Source organism: Buteo buteo, chromosome 10 (genome assembly GCF_964188355.1).
Source record: "Buteo buteo chromosome 10, bButBut1.hap1.1, whole genome shotgun sequence".
In the NCBI taxonomy this organism is placed as follows: Eukaryota; Metazoa; Chordata; class Aves; order Accipitriformes; family Accipitridae; genus Buteo; species Buteo buteo.
This window is the reverse complement of record NC_134180.1, coordinates 33044309-33055151: the sequence shown is the minus strand read 5'-3', so window position 1 is coordinate 33055151 and position 10843 is coordinate 33044309.

The window sequence follows — 10843 nt, the reverse complement described above, 5'->3', positions numbered from 1 at the left end:
GGGGGGTGGAGGGGAGACGGGGAGGCGGGGGGGCTGGAAGAGAGAGAAACTTGCCCTGCAAAGTTTGCGTGTGGCCGGGCGGCCCCGGTGGCCGGTACTCACGGTGCGGCTGCCGGCGGGCGCTGCGCGGAGCTGGCGGCGTGCGGGGAGCAGGGGAGTCCCGGGCGTGCTGGCCCCGCTGCGCGCCCGCGGCTCGCATGTAGCAGAGCGGGAGGCGCCGGGGGTGCGAGGGAAGGAGCAGTGCTGCCTCTCAGTGCCGGCTCTCATCAGTGAATGAGCCTCCACTCTCCGAGGGACTCCTGCCTGCACACACACACGCACACACACACACACGCCCGCACACACACACGCACTCACACACACACACTCGCACACGGAGCCAGGCTGAGCACTGCATACATTAGGGCACTCGGGCAGTATGGGAAATGCAGTCCAGCACCGGGCGCCCGGCCGTCAGGCGCAGCCCCCCCCCGGAGTTACCCAAACGGGGCCTCGGCGGGGGCTGCTCCCCTCCCAGGGTTGCCGCTTCTCCCCCAGCCCCTCCGCACCGGCCTCACCCACCCGCCCTCAGTTCCTGCCACCGGTCGTATTTCCCACCGCACGGCTCCCTCCCAAATGGCAGCGGGACGCTGCAGGGGTCCCCGGGCGGCAGCAGCCCCCCCGGGGCAGCCCCGTTCCCCCCCCCCCCAGCCCTGGGGCAGCCGGCACCCCTCGGGACGCTCACGGGCACGCAGCCTTCCCCCACGCACCCCGCTGCGTCTCCTGGCGCTCAGGGGTGCGCGGGGGTGGGCAGTTCGAACAGCATCCCCAAATTCGCCTTGGACGGCCACGGCAAAGCCAGCGAGCAAATTAGGGACTTCACGCTCCCAGTGTTTCTCCAACTGCAGCACGCACGCATGGCACGCACATTGCTATTTTAATGTTTCCTGGATGCACGTCGCAGCTCCGCACGAACCCTCCCGCACACGCGCTCCACCTCGGCCGCCGGCGACTCCCCTGCCAGCCCTCGGATCGTCCGAGCAAAAACTGACGGTCGTAGGAAATGGAAGAGCCAGTTTTTGATGGGGGCTCAGATGAAACGCTTGTCTCATTGTTTCTTGTGAAGGACACCAGGGACTCATCTGAGAGACTTATTTATTGCAGCCAGGAGGGAACTGTTTGGGTTTTTTCTTCAGCTTCTAAATAATTTCAGGTTGCTCTTAAAAATAGAGTATGGGCAGCATTTTTTGGCTCTCATCTAACTCTGCACTGGCGTTCTCAAAATATGACCGCGTTATACAACGTACGCTGAAAAAAGAAGTCCCCTCCATCAGCGTCATCAACCACTTGGGCTACATCCTATGTGTGAGTGTGAGAGTAAAAGGGATTGTGTGCTTATGTCATCCAACAACTTTTGTGTAAGCAGTGACTCATCACTAAAGTATACGGGCTGGTTTTCCCTGTTATTCCACTGGATCCCTGAATGCGCCAACCCCTATAAAAGTGTCCACAGGCACGGTAAGAAACATGGCCCGAGGCCTTCCTTCACTGGGTGCATTGTGCAGACCATAACGGTTTGCTTCTCCGCCGGGCTGAAGCTCACCCATCCTTTCTACATCACTTCAGAGGCAGGTCTTAGGCAGAGTGCTTGCATGCCTCGTGAATGGAAAAATCTTTGGAAATGGTAGTAAAAAAAAAAGAGCTTTCGTATTTTCACACTTAAATTTCAAAATAAAACGACATGGCATTTCAAGCTCCTCAACTCAGGGAAAGCACCTGGGTGAAGGAGCTCCGTGTACTTTCTTTACATACCCATCAGCAGCTCTGCTCCCTGCTCTGACCAGCAGCTCTGCCATACAGCGGCTGGTGATACTCAACAAAAAGAGCATGCTTCCCCTTCGAGGCATCGGCTCCGCTGCTGCTTTCCTGCATGCCGTGTGCAGGAACGAGGAGGCTGGCAGGGCAGGCAGCAAGCGCTGCCTTCTTCCTTGGATCAGCCGTGGCATGATGGTAAGTTGGTCTCGGATTCCTGAGCTCCTTTTCTGCTTCATGTGAAAACTGGCATTTAGATATTCCAGGTAAAAATCTCTCTCAGTTGTGAGCAAACATTACTCTGCATATATTCTGCTCATGAATAACATCTTGCAGTTACTCCTTGATTAACCAAAGTTGTGATTTTGGGGGTTAGTTGTTTCTAACACCTCCTTGGAAATAGCTGCCCCACAGGCTGCGTGTACAGACACGCCCCAACACCCGAGTCCTGCTGATTTGTGGGGGGACACTGAATTCATTGGCACCGCAGACATTTCCAAGGCACTCATCCTGCAGCGTGCTCCACACAGACAGGACCAACCAGCTGAGGACTTCGGTAAATATTCTGTAGGTTTGTATAGATGAGCCAGGTTTTAAATAACATCAGAGTTTTGACACACTTCAGGAAGCCACATTAAAAACCAACCCTTATCTCCCAGGGATCTTGGGGAAAACACTCAGCCTGTGAACAGGCACAGCCCAATTCTGCTCCAGCTTCACAGTCGCAATCACAGAATTCTGGTTTAAAAAGCGCTCTTATTATAAGGCTGTATTTTCAGTACTTACAACATCGTGAAAAATGATCCCTCAGATTTAAACTTCTTTCTTTTGTTCTTAGCCAAAAAGCAATTATTTTTTTTTTTTACTTTTTCAGTTTCTTAGTGTGGAAAAAAGGATCTGAATCCTGCGCTGGTGTCCAATTTATGCTAGCTGAGAATCAAGCTCCATGTTTTGAGGCTCTAAAAAAATTATGCAGCTTTATTTAACTTTATGTTACTGCACCGTTACACAAGAACTTAATACAGTTTGGATTCAGGGAGCAAGTCTGGCATTTAGCTAGCTTCTGTGAGCAATGTCTTCAGAGGAAAATGAGAAGATACACTCAAGTTATTTATATTTGTAATTACCATTAATCTGTATTACTAATGAGGGTTTTGATCCTGAAAATGGATCCATAAACATGGACTCCTGCACCACTATGGAGCTGTGATATGCACAGAGGCCCATAGGAAAAATTTCCACTGAAATATATTCTACACTGATAATTTGGACCCTAAAATAACTTTGAACATCTGATTTAACTTTGTGTGTATTGCTCATGTCTAGGAGTAATAGGGGACACCTCAACTTCTTTCTTTTTTTTTTTTTTTTTTTGCATTTAACAGTAAAACAAATTTTGAGATTGTTATGGGCTATCACAGTGCTGTACCTTCTCATTGCAAATGCTGTTTAAATACTGAAGTCTAAATTAAATTAATATATACAATCCTGAACCTACAGAGCTGATTAGATACACTTAACTTTTTGCATACAGATTTCAGTAGGATTACCAATAATACATAAAGTCAAGTGTACATGTAAATTCCCACCACGAACAGTGCCTTGACTGGAAGCGTGCTGCATTCTTACAATACCAACGTACAAATTCTTAAAACAAGAGACTCCCTCACTCATTGTTATGTCCTCTAGCTGCTATTTTATACAATAAGATTGAGAAATACGATAAATTGTAGCAGCAACTAGAGAAAGCATGGAGCAAAACTGTATCGCACGCCTACCGGCAGCACATTGGGATGCCATGGGAGAGCGCTGCATTTGTTGGGAACTGCCCTGTCGCGATGCTGTGGGTCCCCTGAAAAGCGACACCCCGAGAAAGTGCCGAAATTCTGCAGGTGTGGGACCGCGTCCTGAAGTCACCGTCACCATCACCTCCGCCAGACCCAGGCCATCCCTTGCGTCCTTTCATCCGCAGTATGGGTGGAGGAGGGCAAAATGCCAAATTAATTCATTAATTAATTGTAGCCCCCCCGTTTTTTATCGCAATGAGGTTTCAAGGCGGCTGTGGCTTCCAGCGCGGTGTGGGTGGCATGTGTAATCTCCATGCCCTCTGCTGGCTACAGCCAGCGTGTCCCAGCAGCGTGCCACCACCGCCCTGCCCTCCCAGCTGGGAGAAGGACCACTTCCCTCCCGGGAGAAGATGCTGGGAAGTGCTGCCAGCGGCGGTAGTCCCTGCTCTCCAAATGTTTTTGTCTCCTGGTTTTGTCAGAGCCGTGGCCCTGGTTTAAGAGTCGATAAGCTGGTGGCTACGCTCCAGGAGGACAGGAGCCTGAAGCCTCTGCGGTTCGCCACGTCTCACTCTCTGGTGCTGTTAGGAAGGACATCTGAGATGAAGATACTTCATCTGAGATGAAGATTGATTGACCTAGGAGTTTGGGAGCATTATTCTGGTCTTAGCAGCTGGTCTGGCCTTTACTCTAGCGGTTGGTGTAAGGGTTGTCCCGTAGCTCAGGAGAGCTCTAATATGGGAACTCTTCCTCTTCTGAGCCATCTGTGACCGCCCTCTGCCAATCCCCTCTCTGTTGCAGAGGAGGAATTTGGCAAAGGCAGGGTTGAAATCATACTATCTGCCAGAAGTTTGAAATTTAGAGCTGGCGTACTCTCAGTGACTAGTCCTCCCAGAATGAGAAAACAGTCCTTTAAATGACTTGTTGACTCATAGGACTAGTAGTGAGAAAATTTTCTTCAGCCTAGAAAAATTTTCCATGGCTGACAGATAAGCGTGTCTCTTTTTCACTGTCATCATCACCATCACCTACATCTTTTCTAAAGTCTGCTGAACAACACAGGAGAGCAAGGAGAACCTCCTGGTTCTGCTTCTCAGGACATGCTGCAAGATGCCCCTATACTTTTCAGTTTTTGCTCATCACCAAATCTCCACAGCAGAGTGGAGACCATGCCCAGGATTTTGCAAATGAGTACTAGGTGCTCCTTATAAACCGTGGTCCTGCGGTACTATTTCTTATATGACCTTCCACTTGGAAAATTCATTCTCCAAAAAGGAGGTTGCAGACTGTATGGTGGATGCCTGACAAGTAACTATATCAACCGTTTCAGGAGTGCTGCTCACAAGTGAACGTCAACCATATTATCATTTCCAAAGCTGAGGGCCGACCCAGATGCTTAGGATAAGATGTCCAGAGCCCTAAATGAGGCACTTCTGGGACACTCTGCTCCCGAGGAAAGTTCTCTCCAAAACTCTGGTAGCCGAAGTTGTGCAATTTATGCATGTGCAGCATGCGACATCCTTTCCTATTGATTATTTCTAACATTTGCTGTTACAGCACTGGACACTTGTTTTCTGTACAAGCATCCACTCTTTTTTTTCAGGGCTTTTTTGAATCCCTCTCTGAGCAATATCCTGTTGCTAGGAGTTCCACAGGCTAATGGTGTGGAAAAATATTTCCCTGTGACAAGAGCTACACCTGTCCAACCCCCCTTCTGTGCACCATCCATCACGCTGACAGCATAGGTAACTTGCCCGGGATCATGTCAAAGCGTGAAATAGCTATAAAGGCAAAGCATATGTGTTTGTCATTTTTGTCATTAATGGGATCAAGTAAAACTAAGGCAAAGCTGTTGAACTGTGCCTCGGAAGCCGGGGGAAGCTGGAGCCATGTCCGAGAGCAGCTCAGAGCGGTGGCTCCTGCTTTGGCCTATGTATAGTGCACGGGGTGAGCAACTCAAGACGCAAAGCAAAACAACTTTGCTCTTCTTACTTATTTCTTGGTCTTTGATGTGACTGCACCTCCGGGAACACGCTGGGTTTGCTTTCAGGGCCCAAACAGGCTGCACAGCCTGGTGCAGGGGCAGCACCACCACTGCAGTCTGGAGGGACACGGGGCTGCACCTACCGGAGACATGGGGATCCCCAGTTCAGCAGGGAATCCCAGATCAGTGGGAGATTGGAAACAACCCCCACCTTCCCTTTTAGTCAGGCAAGCAAACCTGAGCAGGACAGATCTAGTGAGCTTTTAAGGCAGCTCTCTGGTGTGATTAGTTAGAGCCTAACATGAGATAAAATCAATTGGAAACTTGTGTGAGTTAGGGTTGCTCTCATCAGTCAGAGTTTGCAGCAGCCAAGTGCAGCATGATTGTTATTAATATCTACTACAGATACATAAGCTGAAATGGGGCTTTACAGTAAAAAGAAAGACAAGTTGCTCTTTCCCAAGAACACACAGGTTGCGGATCTAATTCAGAGCCGTGCTGAGCACCCTGTACATCTGTAGTAATAGGAACTGCCCATTCTTAGGAGAAAATACACTGGTGCCTGACATGCACGTGCATTTTCTCATGATACTACGTAAAACAGAGGGATGTTGTTTAGGAGTTCAAAGTGCTGAGTATTATGATGTTTGTGGTTCAGCCCAGGAACTGCGTTAGATATTAGCCAGCTCACATGCCATAGATGACTTAAGACAAGCCTGTGCTTTGTGTCTGCCTTCTTTCAAAGGAAAACGCTTTATGCCAACGCAGTTAGTCCAGCGTAAGGCTGGACCTCAGCATCAGCTGTAGTGCTCACTACTGTGACTGCTGTGATAATTCCCATGCTGCGATACGAATGGGATTGCACCATAAACCCACACACCTTAGCCGCGCTGATGGCCAAGCCTACATAATAGCCCAATGCATTGGTGCTAATGATCCAGTGTTTATGGTGGCCCACAGCACCGTTGTCATGCCAACCAGATGGTATTCCTCCCTGGAAAAAATAATAATAACCAAATAAATAAATACTTTCTTTCCCTAGACTGATCTGCCTGTTTAATAGGAGTTGGAGGTTAAATCTGAAGAGGCAAAAATCCAGGTTGAAATAACAAACCAGCCTCTGTTCAGGCAAGAGCGGAGTGAAACGTCTTTCACCATCTCTGTCTCCTCTGCCCTTTGCAGAAGACTCTGTGCAAAACCTCCTCTCCAGCAAAACAAACCCCTCCTGCAGCAGGGCAGGGGAGTGGGAATTTCTGCCTAATCGGTCCTTCCCTGGGGTTTGGGTCAGGCCAGGGACTTCCACACTGAAGCCCGCTATCCTGGTCCCACAGCAGCGTGGCCCGAGCAGAGTCACGGCACAAGGAGACCCTGTCCCTATTGCTGCCACGCTGCACGTGAGTGCCCAGCAGCCTGCCTTCTGCTCTGCCCCAGCACATCTGGTGCCCCAGCAGAGATTTCAGACTCCGACGTACCCGTCGGGGTGCTCGTGGGAGGGAGGGTGCTGCTGCAGACCCAACCGAGCCTCACTCCTCCTCGGGATCCTCCCTTCCCTTTCTGAGGGGGTGATGTGCTCCAGAGCTCCAGCTCTTCCTTAGCTCAGTCACCAAACCTGGCTTCAGAGACTATTTTCACAATCTCTTCTTATGACTTTGGAAAATTTTTGGTTTCATACTGAGATAGACTCCTGCTGCTGATTTCCAGGACTTTGTGCCTGGTTCTCACTATTTTCCTCCTGGGAAATTACCCATCTTCCACTGATAAACATGTCTTCTTTCTACCGGTCTTTTTCACAAGTTACTTCTCACCTGCATTTCCCATTCCTTTTTCTTGCCCCTCTCTTGTCCTTTAATCCAGCTCACATTACGCTAGCAGTAAATTATTTAAAGCAGGCAAATACGTGCAACAAGCTAGCTTTCTGTCACACACGAGCCTGTTCAGAAACTGATACACTCAAAATTTCTTTATCTTGGCCCAGCTTTATCTTTAGCTAGCTTTTTCTGCCATCCAGTCCCAATGCCCCATCTCCCATCATGCAGTCCCAGTGCCCCACATCTCACAATCCTTCAGATGTCTGCCTCGATTGTTGGAGGAACTTCTCATTGCATCTGCAGTTTTCCTCAACTCCTTTCCATTCATCCTTCCATCGGTCCATCAATGCATAGCATTGTTCTCCCTTCCTTAAGGCTGTGCCAGTGAGAAACAGTCATAGGGTTTGACCAAGAGATGTTAAATAGACCTGACAATTTGTGCACTCTTGTAGGAAATCTTGAGCTTCAGTAGCATCTGGGTCTTTTTCCTATTGATGTTCTTGAAGCTGGGTCAGGTTTGAATTGTCCTGGAGATGTTCAGGGTCTCTCTCTTACGTCTTCAGAATGTGTGGGTAGTTGACCCTGTTGAGTAATGTCATGTCGTTAGACAGAAACACATGTCCATTGAGATAAGGATGAGCTGTCTTTCATAAGGAGCAATAGATTTGAAATCAGATCTCAGTTGGTTTTTCTCTTACATGTTCAATTGGTGTGACCCCCCTCCACTGAAATCCTGCAGGGATATATTTCAGTGGGCTAATTATAAATTCCCTCTGTCTTGCATTAGCTGGATACAGCATGCCTGGTGGCATGAACCTCCCCTCCTTCATTCGTGTTGTGCACCTCTCTTGCTGCAGGCAAAAGTAATTTCCCCAGCCTGGAAATGTGATTTAATTTGACCTTGTTCACACAGGTTCTGCATCTTTTACATTCCCACCCCCAATGATAAAACAGGATCAGAGGAAATTGCTATGATTCACAGTGATGCTCTGCCTCAGCCTCCGATTCTTCTTGTTCCTTCCTTTCCCCCCAACCCCTGCTCTGCCTACCCACCACAGCTGTTTTCCTTACAGGGTACTTTTGACTGCAGGTGGAGGATGTAAGAGGGACGTGAAGATGTGAAACCACATGCTTGTGTCACATCTGCACTGCCAGAAGAGGCAAACTGCTTGTCTCTCCCTACGAGATGCTTCAGGAGTGAAAGAAAAAGAAACGGAGAGTGAGAGTGAAGAGGGAATATCAACAGAAACAAGGGGACTGCTCTAGGACTCTGTTTCTCAACAGTTTTTTGCAGCAGAGCCTTACTTGAGACAATCGCCCATGGTCCCTGCCTGCCTGGATCCACTCCTTCAGCCCTCCGCTGCCTGCCCCAAGGCTGCTGTGGGGTGCTCACCTGCACCTTCCTGCTGCCCAGGGGCTGCTGCCCCCCCGGCTTTCCCTCTTGCTCTTCTTCCAGTGCTGCTGAGATGGTGAGAATAAATTGTCTAACTTAAATACCTGAGCCTTGGGCTTCCCAATGATCCCATTTAGAGGAGCATCTGCGGAGATCCTTGTGTGCTCCTTGTACATGTTCAGAAGATCTTGTTTGTGGGACTCCCTCTCCCCTGTCACGTATTTGATCCTCAACAGTGAGACTTAACAGTGAGCTTCTCTAGTGAAGACTGTCTCTTTAGCTGTGCCAGAGGAGTATTTATAATACAGTTGCTATTTTGCAGAATTCCAAAGCATACAAGATGCTTGGAGAGGCACGCTCTGGCTGTGCATCGACTGCCTCCACCAGTAAACTCAGGCGTGGGAACAGCAAGCCATTTTACACCAGCTCACAAAAGCCATAAGCCATGACAAGACACACTGGCTATCTGTAGCAATAAGCTGCAGAGCGCTATGGAAGCATGCTTACAATATTTTCCCAGTAATAGGGATGGCATCAATTGTCAGCGAAGCAGACAATCTGGCTGCACGTGTCATTCAGACTTGTTAATGCTCTGCTTCTCGTCTGCTGGCTTCCCCTTTTGTGCTGAACTGTTACTAGAGCCTTGGAAAATCTGCTGGGTTCAGAGCCAAATCGTGTGGATCCTTTCCCTCCAAATGCAGAAGATTTTCATCTCGTTTTAGGTGTGTGGGACTGGTATTCTTTACAGCTGTTTTCTGAAGGGGATGAGAAATGTTTGAGATCCCTTAAGAAGAGATCAGAGCTATATCTGATATTGCAATAGCTTTGTCTATAGAAGGTCATACTTGCTCTTCCTGTCTTCACTTCAGCAACTCACATCAAATGGAATATGGTCTAAACAGGACACATCCAACCCCACGATGTATTGGGGTAGCTTGGCCAGGCAGGCAGGACCTCAAGTGGTCTCTAAAGGACTGGTAGCTGCAAGTGTCGAGCTTTTGCACTGAGAAGAGAGTGGGAAGGGGGAGGATAGAGGAGAAGGAGAATATGTTCTCTCATCGGTGCTCTGTGAAGTTGGGAAACAGCTGCCAGAGCTGGAGACCACAGTGGATAAAGGACAAAGCACTTGCATTAATGTTTTGGCCCCAATTTGTACGGACTTAGAGTTCTGAGTAGGAGGCTTTTGGCCTGGGGAAGCTGGCTGAGGTCCTCCAGAGAGCAGACTTTAAGGCCAGGAGGTTCAATTCTGAGCATGGGGTGAGTTGCCTGCATGTTGACAGGCTGAGCAGTGAATCAGTCCAGAGGTCCAGAGGATGGAGAGCTTTGCTTGCTCTCCATCAGCTTGACCCTTTCTCTGTCAACCAAAGCAAGATGCCTTGTTCCCTGGAGCCCCCAGATGATGCCTGGTGCCTCTCACAGGGAGACGAAGTTCCACCTGGAGCAGCCTGGTCTGAAAACCTGCCAGCCTGGCTTTAAAAGTTGCAGTAGGAGCTGATTCCCAGTGAACTGGATGTTTGCAGAGCACAGTGCAAGACTGCCCATGACTCAGTGAGATCCAAGCACTGCCCACTAACGAGTAATGTTTTTGTGAGAGACTCATATAAGGCATCCACGGTTTCTATTCATTTTCCACCCCCCGGCAGCTTGTGCGAGGCTGAGCAAGTCACTTGCTCTCTCTGGCTGCATCTAAACTCGTCTTCATTATTGCACATTTTGGCTCCCTTTCATCCTCTTCTGTCGTGAGGAGTTTGCCTCCATCCCTCATCTTTGAGCAGGAATGAGCATGCTGATGCTCCCCTCCATCCTCTCACTGTCTCTTGTCTATTTAAACTGTAATGTTTTAGGAGCAGGGACATTAACCCTCGTCTGGATTAGCATCGCTCTAATGTAAATAATATTAGTTACATTATAGATGTTTCCGTAATTAGAGTTCCTATTTCTATAGGCATTTAAACACCTCGTCTCCTCATTTGACAGTTATGTTATTTGATTTGTGTTCTCCTGATGTGGAGATCGGTAGAGAAACCCTTTTATCTCTTCTGATGAACGGGTTTAGACTATGATTGGATTTGATTTTTTTAGA